The sequence below is a fragment of the Oncorhynchus tshawytscha genome, linkage group LG04, assembly GCF_018296145.1.
Source record: "Oncorhynchus tshawytscha isolate Ot180627B linkage group LG04, Otsh_v2.0, whole genome shotgun sequence".
Lineage (NCBI taxonomy): Eukaryota > Metazoa > Chordata > Actinopteri > Salmoniformes > Salmonidae > Oncorhynchus > Oncorhynchus tshawytscha.
Window position 1 is genome coordinate 56,127,831 of NC_056432.1, and position 18,160 is coordinate 56,145,990.

An 18,160-nucleotide genomic window follows, 5' to 3' on the forward strand; every position below is an offset into this window, starting at 1 on the left:
GAGACTGCCAGGGGGGCCACGAATCCTTGGCATTGTTGTGTTTCTTGTCTGGGTAGCTGTCTGCCATCTCGGCAGCAGCATCCAATACTTAACTCAGTGCCTTCCTTTCCCTTTTTTCTCTTCAGATGTCCCCTCAGGAAGAGGAGACACAGAGATGAGACATGCCTTCTTAAGAGACTTCCAACTGTGCAGAGGACACCATGCTGACCACAGCCAGTACATTCACTGCCGTCACCTTGTGTCACATCACTCCTCAAATGATCCACATTGAGGGACATTAGCCCAGTCAAAAAGGGGAGAGAAAAGTCACCAAACACGGTGTAGGGACGCTGACGCGATGGGCCCTGGCACTTTGACGTGGAGGAAAAGGTCGTTTTGTTCATCTCGAGTCACCACGAGGACAGGTTAGCTCAAAACATCACGGAGAAGCTGAGAGGAGAGACCAGATAGAGATAGAGGGGTTCCTTCAAGACGGGGCTTGACGGACAGGGGATCTAAACGTGGCCTTCTGGGAGCTGCGGGCGTAACCCCATCCCACGCTGGGAGGTGTACCTTTAGATCTGATGCCCAGAGTGATGAATGTTTTGATATGCACAGAGTCAAATGAGATCATGTGTGGATGTGGAATTAAAACGAACATGGAGCTATAAAGTTCAGAGGAGTGGAGAGGGGAAAAAGCGAGGCTTCACGTGCAACTGGAATTATATTAATTAACTAAGGCTAGTCTTATGGGCTGTTTGCCACTGTGTTCTGTCTTCACTATGATGAAGGGGAGGTATTCCAGTGCTTTGGATGGGGTAGAATGAATAGTGCTTAGGGCTTGGAGTGAGACACTCGAGTTTTAACATAAATCTGGGGTGCAATGGTAAGGGTATGTGTGTGTGTGTGTGTGTGTGTGTGTGTGTGTGTCTGTGTGTCTGTGTCTGTGTCTGTGTGTCTGTAGGTCGGCAGTGGAGCGTCCCAGGGGGGCCATTACCCGGCTCTCTGCTGCCTGGTGACATCCGTTTGGATGGGCGCGCCCCGGGCTAGGCTAACCCTCACAGATCCACTCTTTCCTGTAGTCAATAAAAGCCCATCACACATGCAGCTGGATCAGCCTACAAGGGACGGCTTTATTCAGAGGGGAATTTACCATTACGAGCAGGGTGTAAATTAAGACAAATAATAGCTATAATCTCCCATTGCCGGGTTCTCAAGTGTCGTAGTCCCCACTATCTCTGTCTACTGCATGTGGATCAGCGCCGACTGGGTTTTTTCTCCACACTGAGATTTGGTGTACTGTATGACGTGTCACCCCTCTCTCTCTGTGCATGTCCCAAACACGTTCCATGTAGCGGTGATAGACCCGGATTGCTCCATGGCTCATTTAAGGTAATTCTGTGAGAATTGGACCTGAATAAGCTTTTATCTCTCTTGTAGAGGCTCTCTGCAGTGCAGCCATGTTGTCATGTCCACGCACACACACCTTCTTTAGTTACATACTCAGATGGGTTTTCACACCCTGGTTGAGGGGATGACACGTAACTGGTGTGAAGATATTTTGGGCAGGAAGGGTTTGAGAGGGGACCAATGTTCAAAGCACTTCTCCAAGGAACAAGGGGAAAAGGTTTTGAATAGGTTTCTCAGCTATCCTCACTGTACTAGCCCACGTCAAAACCCAAACATATTTTTGTATATTTCTTCATGTTTTTGCTTCTGAGTCATATTAATAAATAATAATGACTCACAACATAATACCATCATTATCTTATCACATAAAAAAAAAGGTTTCTATAAAACTAGGCTTTTGTAATATGCCAGTTAAAGGGTGACTTGCGCTGCCTGATTTGGCCTTGTTTTTCACTACTGCTTATTTAAAGGAAAATTCCATTAATGAGCATTTTGATATTTGTTTCATTAGTCCATTGTTCATATAGTCCCAAAATGTTTTGAATATCAGCAATTGCGTTGTCTAGAGATATATATATATGGTATGATGCATTTCCCATCACATGATGCTGCGTTTTGCATTAGGAAATGCTAGCGGCCTTTAGGAAATGCTAGCAGCCTTTAGGAAATCCTAACAGCCTTTAGGAAATGCTAGCGGTCATGACTACATGGTAAATGAGAGTTGTGTTGGGTGTGGTTTGATGTGGGAGTTTCTTGGGTGTGTCTTTAACATTCAATCACAACAAACAAGGGCAGTAGTGAGTACATCTCAAGATGGTCAACTAATTCAGTTATATGTTTAGGCTAAAGCCTGCACGAACAAGAGGAATACCTATGTAAGAATGCTGTTCATTGACTACACCTCAGCCTTCAACACCACAGTACCTTCCAAGCTCATCATTAAACTCGGGGCCCTGGGTCTGAACCCTGCCCTGTGCAACTAGGTCCTGGACTTCCTGACGGGACGCCCCCAGGTGGTGAACGTAGGCAACAACACCTCCACTTTGCTGATCCTCAACACAGGGGCCCCACAAGACTGTGTGGCCACGCACGCCTCCAACTCAATCATCAAGTTTGCAGACGACACAACAGTGGTAGGCCTGATTACCAACATCAACGAGACAGCCTACGGGGAGGAGGTAAGGGCCCTAGCGGAGTGGTGCTAGGAAAATAACTTCTCCCTCAACACCAACAAAACGAAGGAGCTGATCGTGGACTTCAGGAGACAGCAGAGGGAGCATGCCCCCATCCACATTGACGGGGCCGCAGTTGAGAAGGTGAAAAGCTGCAAGTTCCTCAGTGTACACATCACTGATAATCTGAAATTGTCCACCCACACAAACAGTATGGTGAAGAAGGTGCAAAAGTGCCTCTTCAATCTAAGGATGCTGAAAAAATGTGGCTTTGCCCCTAAGACCCCCAAACTTTTATAGATGCACCTTTGAGAGCATCTTGTCAGACTGTATCACCGCCTGATACGGCAACTGCACCGTCCGCAACAGCAGGGCTCTCCAGAGGGTGGTCAGCCCAACGCATCACCGGGAGCACACTGTCTGCCCTTTAGGACATCTACAGCACCTGGTATCACAGAAAGCCCAAGATCATCAAGGACCTCAGCCACCCGAGCCACGGCCTGTTCATCCCGCTATCATCCAGAAGGCGAGTTCAGTACAGGTGCATCAAAGCTGGGATCAAGAGACTGAAAAACAGACGTCACTAGTAGGGCTGTGGCGGTCATTAAATTTTGTCAACCGGTGATTGTCAAGTAAATAACTGGCTGTCTCATGGTAATTGACCGTTAATTAACATAAACACATAAACACATCTCCTGGCTTCCACACATAGCCTACAAGCAACTGATGCAGACCTTTGGAACATCTACATTTTAAAAAGTCTAATAAATCCATGTAATGTAGCCTACACCTTCACAATGCATCCATAATTTATTTTAGACAGGTCTAAAGAAGCATGATATGAAGTAAATGTAGTCAATTTCAGAAAAACAGAAAAGCAGGCTCTGAGTATTAGGCCCTGATCTGGCTATGCCATGTGGCTGTGGGCTACACTAGTTAATTTCGCAGACAATATTTGCTTAGAATTCCATGGCATTATTTTATATTATTTTATAGTATGAAAAATACAATCGAATATAGCTGAATAAAATAGAAAGGACATTTTCTCCAAATGATTTGCACATGTGACTATTCTGTGTTGAGAGGTTAACAAAGAAAAAGGTCCTCCTATATGCTTCATTTAGAGGTATGTATGCAGCTTTAGTTGTGATACCAATGTTGGGCTATGTGTTTAGATTATAGATTGTAAGGCTGCATGGTGAGACTCTAATGATTATTTGAAGAAAGTCACATTAAAGGCATGAGCTCTGCTTTGTTTATTTGCACAGGCTACACACACTTCATCAGTCTCTCATTCCCAATTTGACATGCACTTGATAATGCCTCGGATTTCCCGGTGGCATCCCCTTTATGTGGCCATCATGCCCCCTAAAAGAATCCATGCCTGTTGCGGCCAGTACCTGTTGTGCCCTGGGGCTGAATAAAATAAATATAATTATCTTCTCCTGGTATCATGTTTCAGGAGAAGACCCAGATGCAAACCGTGTCGAAGTAACAAAAGCTTATTACTAGAACAGGGGGCAGGCAAAACGACAGGTCAAGGGCAGGCAAAGGTCAGTAATCCAGATTAGAGTCCATAAGGTACAGAACAGCCGGCAGTCTCTGGGTCAGGACAGGCAGAGGTCAATAATCTAGGGTGGTGTGACAAGGTACAGAGTGGCAGGCAGGCTCGGGGTTAGGGCAGGAAGAATGGTCAAAACCGGGTAAACTAGACAACAGGAACTAGAAAAAGGCAGGAGCAAGGGGGAAAATGCTGGTAGGCTTGACAAATAAAATGAACTGGCAACAGACAAACAGAGAACACAGATATAAATACACTGGGGATAATGGGGAAGATGGGTGACACCTGGAGGGTGGTGTAGACAGGCACAAAGACAGGTGAAACAGATCAGGGTATGACACCCGGCTGCTCTCTCCGAAGCACCTCTCACATGGCTCTCTCAAATATCTCAATTCTTATTAGCCAATGCCTGTTACGTGATTGGGTCCTTCTCACAGGCTACAAGTTAAGACAGACACATTGGAGACGCAGCTGCACTTGTCCTTATCGAATTCTAAGGTGCATATTTTTGGAAGAATTTTCCACATTTACTATGTCAAACTACTATCCCCATAGTATAAAAGTTGACCTGTTGATCTCAAATTAATACAACCTCTAACATAAAAAAAATCCCATCTCTAGAGCTCTGTCAGTGTGAACATCGGGATCTTGTTCAACTCCCTGACCAAGGCCCTTCTCCCCCGATTGCTCAGTTTGGCCAGGTTGCCAGCTCTAGGAAGAGTCTTAGTAGTTTCAGTCTGCTGCCATTTAAGAATGATGGAGTTCACTGTGTTCTTGGGGACCTTCAATTCTGCAGAAATGTTTTGGTACCCTTCCCTAGATCTTTGCCTCGACACAATCCTGTCTCGGAGCTCTACAGACAATTCCTTCAATCTCATGGCTTGATTCTTGCTCTGACCTGTGCTGTCAACTGTTAGACCTGATATAGACAGGTGTATGCCTTTCCAAATCATGTCCAAATACTTGAATCTACCATAGATGGACTCCAATCAATTTGCAAAAACATCTCAAGGCTGGTCAATGGAAACAGGATGCATCTGAGCTCAATTTTGAGCCTTATAGCAAAGGGTCTGAGTACTTATGTAAAGAAGGTGTGTCTGTTTTTATGTTTAATAAACCTGCAAAAATGTCTAAAAATTTGTTTTCGCTTTTTCATTATGGGGTATTGTGTGCAGATTGATGAGGGAAAAAAGGACATCAACCACCCGAGCCACGGCCTGTTCACCCCGCTACCATCCAGAAGGCGAGGTCCGTACAGCATCAAAGCTGGGACCAAGAGACGGAGAGACTGAAAAACAGCTTCTATCTCAAGGCCATCTGACTGTTAAATAGCCATCACTAACTGGCTACAACCCAGTTACTCAAACCTACATCTTATAGGCTGCTGCCCTATATGCATAGACACGGAATCACTGGTCATTTAAATAACAGAACACAAGTCACTTTAATAATGCTTACATAGTGCTTTACTCATTTCAGATGTATATACTGTATTCTATTCTACAGTATTTTAGTCAAAGCCACTCAACACTCAACGTAATATTTATATATTTCTTAATTATATATATTATATATACAATGTGATTTGAGTTTGATTTGACCTAGCTAGCATAGCTTGGCGATAGCTTTAGCTGGCTGTCCTATCAAACAGATATATCCTATCGATGTGCTTATGAAGACAGCATGCCTACACTTCACTTAACAAATCAAGTCTCCAGTGGGTGATGAAGTCCCTTCCTTGAAGTCCCTTCCATCTATGTGTTAGAGGTAGCGGACATGTGCAGTCAGGTGCCAGGAGGGATGGAGTGCAAGACACTCCATCCTGGATATGACAGAGTTTGCCTCATTTGTCCAACTGTCAGAGTTCAATAACTACAGGCAGGTGTGAGACGCAGGAGGATGCCACTTTTCTCATACTGAGTAGCCTACAGAGTGATATGAGAAGAACGCAATTGCTGAACTTGTGTAGATATCCTGTGTTTTGACAACTTTCAAGTGTAACAGCTCCATGTAGAATAAACCATCTTTCACATAATACTGTAGAAGCAGTGTTCTGCTAATAAAGCAATGTGCAAATATTACACTTGTCCTTCATCTTTTATAGACCTTTTTTCCAGTTCACGACACACTGACGTCACACACAGGTGCACGCAACTCTTGGCGGCAGTGAGGGGGGGGTTACAATAATGTTTGACTCTTGCTTGAACATTCGCTAAGATTATATTTGGTTGTGATCTTTGCAAAATAACTAGTTTGGATGCGGCATTTGTTAGCTAGAATGCTGAAGCTCATTGACATAAGCTGTGCAAAAGCTTGCCAAATAGCCATTTTACTCGTTGAATTTGAAGTGTTTTTTAAACATAATACAGTTGAATATCGATGATAACACAAACATTATATTAAACAGGGCATTCATACGAGCCTTAAACTCCAATTATAATCCAAAGTAGTGTGAAATGCACTCATAAGCAACATGTAAATAGAGGCCTTTTTTTGCTGGCGTTCTATAAGAACACCCCCTTGTTCTGCCACCAACTTGCATGCATCGACCTCTTGTGGCAATGTTTGTAAACACAGAAAGGGGTCGATTGTCATTCACAGCTGATACAGATATTGTACCTATCAACATTTTGTCTGGTGGTGCTTGGGCTACCTTACCAAACATGTCAGTCGTCATACCTTCCTGTGTTGTGTCCCATATTGATTGTGGCATCATTATTTGGGGCTCCCGAGTGGTGCAGTGATGTAAGACACTGCATCTCAGTGCAAGAGGCATCACTACAGTACCTGGTTCGAATCCAGGCTGCTTCACTCCTGGCTGTGATTGGGTTCCCCATAGGGCGGCACACAATTAGCTCAGCATCGTCCGGGGTAGGCTGTCATTGTAAATAAGAACTTGTTCTTAACTGTCTTGCCCCTTTAAATAAATAAAAAATATATATTTCACAGAGTCAAATGCATGTACAGTACATGTAAATGTATTTGGTGAATACAGATTATTCTGATTATGATATTAATACACACTATGTCCTTTCTTATTAGTAATCACCTTTTGTCTCTTCTGAGGTGTTTGACAGTGCCAGTAGATCAGCTCCAGGCCCCTCTCGTCACAGATACTGGTCATGAAGGAGCCTGACTTACAAATCCGACCAAGCTCCTATCACAGAGAAAAAGAGGGCGAGAGAGAAAGGCAATCACCATACAGCCATGGAAGCGAACAGTAAATGCACAGTTGAACATAGTAGGTCAGAGGTTATGATTCACCGCTAATTCACAAGGGACATGTGCCAGCATGGCACATACTGTTTGACATTGCTACTCCTGGCCCAGGAGTAGTCCATTGTGGCACCATGGATGGGGGGCACCTCCTCACAACATACAATACACACACATACGCAGCACTGATCACATTATCAATGGTGGTTATGCCCTTCATTACTCTGGAACCGGACTGGTGTTTAGCCACTGCCTCCTTATCTGGTGATCTGTCATCATTCTTTTTGGCCTAGAAAATACACATTCATTTTGTTGCTTGTTGGCGTCTTTTTGGGGGGGTTAGCTGTAGCCCTCAAATGCTAGATCGATAGGTTGCTTAATGATTTAGCAGGGATGGTGGGATCGTCACTAGTTACCACAGCCACAAAGTTCTAAACCCTAACTATTTCTTCAATTTATCTTCTTTTTGTAACAGTATTTTTATTGGAATTTCACAATTTTCACCCATATTAAGAGATACAACAACAGAGACAAAGCACACAGAACAAAAACAAGAAAAACAGCACCCACTTACACATATCTACGTGCATATATATACACATACATACACACACATACATATACCCATGCATATACACACACATACATACATGCACGCACACACACACATATACACACCCACACATACGTATACCATTTTCCTCTTCCCGCTCGGTGCTTCTCTCACCCCATCACCATCATTGCGTCTCTCAATACATACATTTTAAACACACTTACAAACAGAAATTAAACAAAAAAGCTCAGTTTAAACCAAGAGGTTAGGTTCCACACATGGAACGTACAGTGTAGTTCTGAAATACATAGATCCCCGCCATTCTAAGAGAATCCTTGCAGCATAATAGCTGATACCTCAGGTTCTAGGTAATTTAGATAAGGTTCCCATACTTTGTAGAACTGGTCTGTTTTAGAATGCAATGTACATGTCAGATATTCCAGAGGCACCCATTCAAATAGTATCTTATGCCAATCTTTAATAGAAGGAACCTTATCACTAATCCACTGTAAAATGATGTTTTTCCTCGCTGCGAAGGTAAGGATGTTGTAAAGCCTCCTTTTACCGACAGAAGTAACATGCCTACTAGGGAGACCTAACAGTAAAGAAACTGGGTCCAATTCTAGATCAACCCCTAGGATCTTTTCAATTTCTTGCAGAACACCAGACCAGTATCTTTGTATTTTGGTACATGACCATAAACAATGTGTTAGGGTGCCTGTATCAGTTTTGCATTTAAGACACTGAGGGGAAGAGGAAGTGGGGCTAAAAGCATGTCTGCGATTTGGGGATATATGCAATCTGTGTATTATTCTTAATTGGATTGCTCTAGTACGGTTACATATAGATATTGTTTTTGCATATCTCCAAATGTCCTCCCACATCTCTTCGTCAATAGTAACAGACAATTCTTTCTCCCACACTTGTTTCACCCTCTGTGTGTTGACAGCAGAAAAGGACCTTAAAGTATCATAAAACAGACTTACAGACATTTTCCTTTGTGGGAAAAAAAGCATTCTTTCAATGATAGACACATCAGGGTTACCAATTAAGGTGGTGCTCTTCAGAATATAATGTCTTACTTGTAGGAAGCGGAAAAAGTCCTGCTTTGGGAGTCGATATTTCTCGACCATCTGCTCAAATGACAACAAAATCTTATCAGCAAATAAGTCATTTAGCCTGCATATGCCCTTATTAAGCCATAAATTAAAGCCAGCATCCAGCAATCCTGGACTGAAATCTGGGTTGTTAAGAATTGGGGTAAGAGCAGAGGTTAGTTTGGACCTTCCCAGGAAGCGTTGAACTGACCTCCATACTTTGAGTGTGTTAAGTGTAACGAGATTATTGCAGTGATCTTCTACAGACTTGAAACTTCTGAAAAATAAAAGATCCTGTAAGGGGTATTTTGAAAGAGAAGTCTCAATGTCTAACCAAATAGAGGAGTCATCATTTGTGATCCAGTCAGAAATATAACAAAGGTGGGCACACCATTGATAGAACCTAATATTGGGCAGGTCCAAGCCGCCCATAGAACTTGGCAGCTGCAATATTGCCATCTTAAGTCTTGGCTTGCGTTTACTCCATATAAAGGAACTTAGCCATCCATTTACATCCTTTATTACCTTATTGGAGAGTAATACTGGGATCATTTGGATTGGGTAAAGTACTCTAGGTAAAATGTTCATTTTCAAGAGGGATATTCTACCCAACCAAGAAATCGGGAGAGAGTTCCAGCGCTCCAGATCCTGTCTTACTTATTGTATCAAACAAGGGAACAAAATTGGCTTTGTACATTAGCTGGAATTTAGGAGTTACAAATATACCCAGATACATGAAACCTGAGGGAGACCATTTAAAAGGGAAGGGGGGAGAAGTATTAGGTACAGAGTGTAGGCTACCAAGTGGCATAGCCTCTGACTTAGTAAGGTTAATCTTGTAGCCTGAGAATTCGCTGAATAATTCAATAATATTAATAAGAGATGTAATTGAAGTCTCGGGACTAGAGATGAATATCAGGACATCATCAGCATACAAGCTTATTTTATGGTGAACATCACCAATGAGCAGCCCCTGTATAGCAGGCGTTACCCTGATAGCCTCGGCCAGTGGTTCCATAATGAGTGCAAAGAGGAGGGGGGATAAAGGACAGCCCTGTCTGGTACCTCTGTGTATAGAGAAGCTATTTGACCGTAGCCCATTAGTAAGGACAGCAGCCTGAGGATCATCATATAAAACTTTCACCCATTTTATAAAGTTGTCCCCCAGACCAAATTTATTTAGAGCAAATAATAGGTAAGACCACTCCACACGATCAAATGCTTTCTCAGCATCTAGGGAGAGCACAAGACCATCCACAGCACTTTGTTGGTAGGCTTGAATTACATTAAGAAGCCGCCTGACGTTGTTGCATGACTTACGGCCCCTAATGAAGCCAGTTTGGTCTCCTTTCACAATTAGTGGCAGTGAGTCCTCTAATCTTGTGGCTAGAATTTTAGAAAGCAATTTTCTATCCACATTCAGAAGGGAAATTGGTCTGTACGAGGAACAAGACTCTGGACATTTTCCCTTTTTGAGAATAAGTGAAATGTTGGCTTCTCTCAGCGTTTGAGGGAGTTGGTCATTTGAAAATGAGTGGTTAAACATATCACGCAATGGCTCAAGGATCAGGCCATGGAACTCTTTATAGAACTCACTACAAAACCCGTCTGGTCCTGGGGCCTTACCATTTTGCAGATTCTTAATTGCGAACATTATCTGTTCCTTGGTAATAGGGGCATTAAGGAGGGACCTCTGCTCTTCGGAGATAGTAGGGAGCTCAATCTTACAAAAGAAGTTCTCCATTAATTTGGGTGCATCCTTTGGCAGTTCTGAGGCATAAAGGTTTGTATAAAATTTCTTAAATTAGTCACTTATCAATTTATTTTCATATAAATGATTACCATCAGAATCAGTAATAGTAGCAATTGACTGAGTCAGCCCTCTTTTTAGCTAGGTATGCCAAGTACTTTCCTTGCTTATCGCCATGTTCATATAGCTTTTGCCTGACAAATCTCGTTTTCTTTTCAGCGTCCTGTGTTAGGAGAGAGTCTAATGTTGATCTAATGACTGATATTTCCTTTAATAGGGCAGGAGTGGGCGCTTTAATGTAGTCCTCCTCTTTAGTTCCTAATTCACCCTCTAACATTTTTTGCTTTTCCCGCTTTTTCCGTCTCTTAGTAGCTGTGTATGACATAATCAGACCCCTGGCATACGCTTTACAGGTCTCCCAAAGGAGCGAGGGGTTATCTGTTGATTGAGAGTTAATAGAGAAAAATGCTTTAAACTCTGTTATAAAATATGATGTGAATGTATGGTCTTTAAGAATGGTTGTGTTCAACCTCCAATGTCTTGACCGATTGAATGCCCCGTTGAGTTTTATGTCCAGGATCACCTCAGCATGATGAGATATGACTATGCTTCCTATCCTAGCGGATAAAACAGACTGCAAAGACGTCTTGGGCATAAAAAAATAATCTATTCTAGTCTGACATCCATGAGGTGCAGAGAAAAAAAGTGAACTCTCTGTTGGAGGGATGAAAAGCTCTCCAGACATCCGCATACCCCAGATCATCACAAATAACTTTAAGTGACTTAGCTTGAGGAGAGAGTGAAGCTATACCACTGGGAAACTTATCATTAAGGGGGTTCAACAAGCAGTTAAAATCTCCTCCAACCACTGCAGTGTCTGAGTTTAATTCTGAGAAGTCTAGAAATGCCTTGGTGAGGAAATCAGGGGGGTGAGCAGGGGGGAAGTAAATATTCATTATGGAAATGTTCTGCCCTTATAAAGTACCATTAATTATAACAAAGCGACCAAATTTATCTTTCATACAATTCAAGACCTTAATGGTAAGTTCTTTTTCACCAGAATTGCTACACCTCTACTTCTGGATGTAAATGATGAGAAAAACACTTGACCAAACCCTCCTTGTTGTAACTTCAGGTGCTCCTTATCATCCAAATGAGTTTCTTGCAACAGGGCAATATCAATATTTTCTTTTTTCAAAAAAGACAGTACTTTCTTCCTTTTAATGGGGTTATGGCTCCCTCTAATGTTCCACGTACATACACGCAGTCTGTTATCTGCCATTGTATCTTGACCATTCAATATCCAGACTGGATCCTACTGTAAAAGTGGGGTGGTACCTTTTTCCATGTGTTGAACTCTCCTCTGTCTCACTGAGCATAAACAAAAAATATGAACCCTGAACTCGAACTATACTAAACCCAAAAATTAAACATGTAAAGATCCAAAAGGGGGTTTTCCCACTAGCTAACATGCAGGGGATTTCAACTCTCCAATGTAGACTCTTAAGTCCGCATTGCCGCTCAATAGCCTCATCCTTTACATATATGGAAAAGAAAATCAATAGAAGAAGATTGAGGCTCTTCCACCTAAAACCAAGCCTGGGCACCAATATGGATTCACACATATCTCAGCCTGAGCTATAGCGGCTATTACTTTAGCAAGAAAAATAATAAAGATACAAATATTACTGAGCCGGAGTACGTGAGGACTCACACCACTGTTTCATGATCAGATTCAACCAAAAATAAACAAAGTTATTCAATGCTGTTGAGGTGCAGCTTAAAGTTATTTACCCGAGAGAGTGAATAAACGCAGCAGCCTCTTCAGGTGTGTAGAGCTTTTTAGGTGATCCGTTGACCATAATCTTCAATGTGGCCGGGTACAACAGTGCGTAGTCCGTCTTCATTCTCCTGAGTCGAGCCTTCGCCTCATCAAACGCTTTGCGTCTTCTTACGACCGCTGTGGAATAATCATTGAAGAATGAGACCTTTGGACCTTTATGTTGACTACCATCAGAGCCGATGTTTCTAGCCGCATCCATGACGCGCTGCTTGTCGGTGAAGTTGTGGAACATTTGAAGTTGTGGGACTTTATAACCACCGGCCGTGGGCGCTGATTGGGACCGGGTATCGGTGCTTGAGAGCGATGGGCTCTGTCCAGCTTCACACGACCAGCCTTAGTGTCCATTTGTAGGTAGCCAGGGATCCATTCCTCAAAGAATTTTACTGAACGTGTCCCTTCAGAATTTTCCGGGAGTCCCACAACACGAATATTGCATCTGCGTCCTCGATTATCCAAGTCGTCAATGTGCTCCGCCATTTCGCGCACCTGTTTCTCAAGTGCTTTTATCTTAGCGTCCATAGATGTAGTTGAAGTTTCCACTGCAGCAATTCTTCCTTCCGCCTCAACAACACGTTTCACAACGCTCTGTATTTCAGCTGAATGGCCTGCTATTGCTTCCAAGACCGTTCTTATCTTAGCATCGATCACTTTAGTAATGTTATCAGTCACCTTTTGAATCACCAGGTCCATTGTGCCTGGATCCGCAATGGTGTTAGCTTCGCTAACGTTAGCTAGCTCCTCATGCACATCCACAGGGGTGGTGGTTTTGGTCGACTTCTTAGTAGTTCTATTGGGCATGTTGTCGGAGATTTTTGCGAAATAGTCGTCAAGACTCATTATATGGTAACTTATTTAGCCAATTCTACCACTTTTTCAAGCTAGGAGATTAATGTAAGAATATAAATTTACGAATGCCACGAGAGCTCGCTGAAACACCGTGTTCTCTCTACGGCGCCATTTTGTCCCCTCAATTTATCTTCTTAAAGTCTGATTTTATACCTAACCTTACCCCTAACCTTAACCTTAAACCTAACCTTACACCTAACCTCACACGGCTAACCTTAAGCCTAACCATAACCTTAAAAGGAAGACCAAAAAGCAAATTTATGTGTCATGAATTGTTACGATATAGCAATTGTTTTTTATAATCTTTCCCAATATTTACTTTGTGACTGTGCTATCTAGTTGAAACCCTTACAGTGGATCAGGCAGTTCAAGTTGAAACCTTATTGAAAGCAAGGTGGCAACATGCAATTAGGTTAGTATTGTGGAGTAACTACAATGTTGTTGATCCATCCTCAGTTTTTCTCCTATCACAGCCATTCAACTCGGTTTTCTTCGGGAAGGACGGCTGTACCTTTGTAGTGACCGTGTGTTTTGACACACCATCCAAAGTGTAATTAATAACTCCACCATGCCCAAAGGTATATTCAATGACTGATTTTTATTTTTTTAACCAATCTACCAATAGGTCCCCTTCCTTGCGAAGCATTGGAAAACCTTGCTGGTTTTAGTGGTTGAATCAGTGTTTGAAACTCACTGCTCAGCTGAAGGACCTCACAGATAATTGCATGTGTGGGGTACAGAGATGAGGTAGTCATTCAAAAATCATGTTAATCATATCCATGTAACTTATTACGTGACTCGTTAAACCCATTTTTACTCCTTAACTTATTTAGACTTGCCATGTAAAAGGGGTTATTGACTTATTGACTTATTGACTTGAGACATTTCAACTTTTCATTTTTTATTAATTTGTAAACATTTCTATAAAAATAATTACGCTTTATGGGGTATAATGGGGTATTGTGTGCTAGGGCTAAGTGATTTGGCCAAAATATCATATCAAGCAATTTTTAAAAAATTGACGGTATGACAGTATTTGACAGTATTTTATGTTTCTGAAGTTCAAAATGTGCTTTATGAATAGTGTTTGACCCTAGGGTGACAACACATACAGTACCAGTCAAAAGTTTGGACACACCTACTCATTCAAGGGTTTTTCTACATTGTAGAATAATAGTGAAGACATCAAAACTATGAAATAACACACGTGGAATCATGTAGTAACCAAAACAGTGTTAAACAAATCAAAATAAATTTTAGATTTTAGATTCTTCAAAGTAGCCACCCTTTGCCTTGATGACCACTTTGCACACTCTTGGCATTCTCTCAACCAGCTGAGGTAGTAAAAACCCAAACCGGTTCATGTATCAATACCGGTATGTCGAAAAAATACGGTATGCCACACAGCCCTATTGTGTGTAGGCCAGTGACACAAAATCTAAATTGAATATATTTTAAATTCAGGCTGTAAAAACAACAAAGTGTGGCATTAGTGAATTCTTTCTGAAGGCACTGTAGGTATTTCTCTTGTCCAGGTAGAATAGGGCAGTGTGCAGTGCAATGGCAATTTGGTCGTCCGTGGATCTGTTGGGGCGGTATGCAAATTGTAGTGGTCTAGGGTGTCTGTTAAGGTGGAGGTGATATGATCCTTAACTAGCCTCTCAAAGAACGTCATTATGACTAAAGTGTGTGCTACAGGGCAATAGTCATTTAGTTAAGTTACCTTCGCACACAGTCCTCGCGCCATTTATCCACGTTTTTTGGTTTGGATAAATTCTAATCATCACATTGGGAATAGCATCCTTTAAGGACTTCCTGATGAACCGAATCACCAAGTCAGTGTATACGTAGATACTATTCTCAGGGCTGACCCGGAACAATTCCCAGTCCACGTGATCAAAACAATCTAAGTATAGATTCCAAATGGTCATACCAATGTTGAACAGTCCTTACCATGGGTGCTTCTTGCTTAAGTTTCTGCTTATATATGGGGAGGAGCAGAATGGAGGCATGATCTGATTTGCCAAAGGGCGGGCGAGAGAGGGCCTTGTAGCCATCTCGGAAGGGAGAGCAGCAATGATCCAGAGTCTTCGATGTGTGTGTGTAGCAGAGGAGATTTGTTGATCAAATTTCAGTCGTGTTTTCCTCAGATTTCCTTTATTAAAGTCCCCAGCTACAATAAATGCGGCCTCATGATATGTGGTTTCTAGTTTGCACAGTCCAGTGTAGTTCCTTGAAAACTGTTGCAGTGTCTGGAGGTAATGAGTTCCGGCATTTGATGGTGAGGTATTTCAGATCGGGAAAACAAAAGGGCTTGAGTTCCTGTACGTTACCACAATCACATAATGAAACATACCCCTTCACATTTATTTTTCCTGGAGAGATCGTCCACGCAATGGACAGCAAACCCTGCTGGCTGAATGGATGAGGAAAATATATCCGGAGACAGCCATGATTCTGTAAAACAGAGTATGTTATAGTCCCTGATGTCTCTCTGGAAGGAGATCCTTGCCCTGAACATGTCTACTTTATTGCCCAGGGACGGAATGTTAGTGAGTAAGCATGGGATGGTATGCACACATCCTGAGTCTGACTAGGGTTCCACTTCCTCTTCCTCTTCTCTGGCGTTGTAGTTTTAGTTCAAGCCTTGGAATTAATGGAGCTGCATCTGGAAGTTCAAACAGAGGATCCAGGTCAGGGAAATCACATTTCTGGTGCGTGACCGCCAATCTAATATCCAAAGTCATTTTCATCTGTAGGTAATAATATCCAGAAGATACGTCATTAGAGAGCGCAATAGAACACTGTACTGTCTACACTCAGTTTGTTGTTAACTTCTTGATGTACCCATCCCATTAGCGAGATCATTTTTGTCAACATCCGCTGAATTGCAGAGAGCCAAATTCAAATTAAATTACTAAAAATATTACATTTTCATGAAATCACAAGTGCAATATAGCAAAACACAATTTAGCTTGTTGTTAATCCACCTGGCGTGTCAGATTTCAATAAAGCTTTTCGGTGAAAGCATACCAAGCGTTTATGTAAAGACATCTCTCTCAGTAGACACAATTTTACAAACAGCTAGCAGCCAAGTAGATTGGTCAAGTCAGAAAAGCTTGGTCTCAATGACAAATTTACAAGGGAGAGAAACAAATGTCGTAAGAGACTGTATCCGGTACAAAGGCAACAAAGGGAGAAGGGTGAGCTTGCCTTTCTCATTGTGGACAAACTCTTTATAGATGGACAGCTATTCCAAGACAGCTCCATAACACCATGGCTGTACTCAATTCTTCAGGGACTTCAGGTTATGAAAAGGAGAAATATCTGAACATTATGAAGTGGATATGAACACACACGTATTCAATTACATGCTTGCTTACACATACGGACTTATACATAGACACAAACACCTGATCTCGCTCTCTTCTCTCACTCTCTCTCTTTTCTCTTCTCTTCTCCCCCTCTCTCTATTGTTGAGAACTGTTTTATCATTTATGTTAATTGTTTGTCTATCTTTTTCATGAATTTGTCTACAAGTTGATATATGTTTACAACAATTGGGGAATAATAAGATATTGTACAGAATACACTTGTACATTAGTGAAGCCGTCTCTAGAGTAATGCAAGGTCTCTTTCAGGATCATGTGAGATGTCAATTGCTATGGAAAGGCTGGGATGTGTTTTTCAATGATGTTAAAGGTAATTATGATGCAACTATGACTGTGATACGATATGGATTACAATTATCATCATGAATAGTAAGGCTATATGCACTACATGTTACACACATAGACACTAAACCATGCAAATTGTCGGAGTTATTATTTATTTGGACATCACACATTATAGTCTTACTCTTATACAGGCTCTTGCTAAATCACATCCAATAACATACACATCAACCTACTCAGATTTACTACACACATAATATCTTGTCTCAATTTTCTAACATCTGTGTCATAGGCTCACAGGCAATAAGGCAAGGGAATAAAACAAATATTCCTCGAACCTATTTCTTCAATTCTAAATATCAGACATTTGAATGCTCTAGATTTGACCATCATAATGCCTCTGATGGCAGTAACTTTACAAGCACTAATTATGGTCAATTTAGAAAGAGAATAGTATCTAGTTATGGTAAGAGGTAAAATAAGTCAATCCAGTTATAATTGTAACGGTTTAGTAGATTATAAAAAAGAAGATCAGTCTTTACATGGCTAAAAGAAAAGGAATGTAACATGTACTGTTTACAGGAAACCCTTAGATTAAGTTGCGTGGAAAAAAGGAATGGGGTGGTGAAATAATTTTCTGTCTTGGACAAAGGAACTCAAAAGACAATGATATTAACTAACAAAAATGTTGATCTGAATGTGCAAATAGTCAGGAATGATTCGCAAGGAAGGTGGATCCTTTTGAATATGAAGGGTGGAAGAAAAGGAGATTTGGCTCAATAATCTATATGCTCCAAATCACGATGACCCATACTTCTTCAAAAACATTTACAGGCAACAAATGAACTTACAGGCAACAAATGATTAAATCATTATGGTAGGAGACTATAACACAGTGTTAAGTACCTCAATGGACCGTAAAGATAATCCCTCTACAAACTTTAATCACCGTGCCCTTAAGGAAATCACAAATATTATGGACACATTGGAAATGGATATTTGGAGACTAAAAAACCCAGACCTAGTGAGGTATACATGGAGGAGACTTAATCAAGCTAG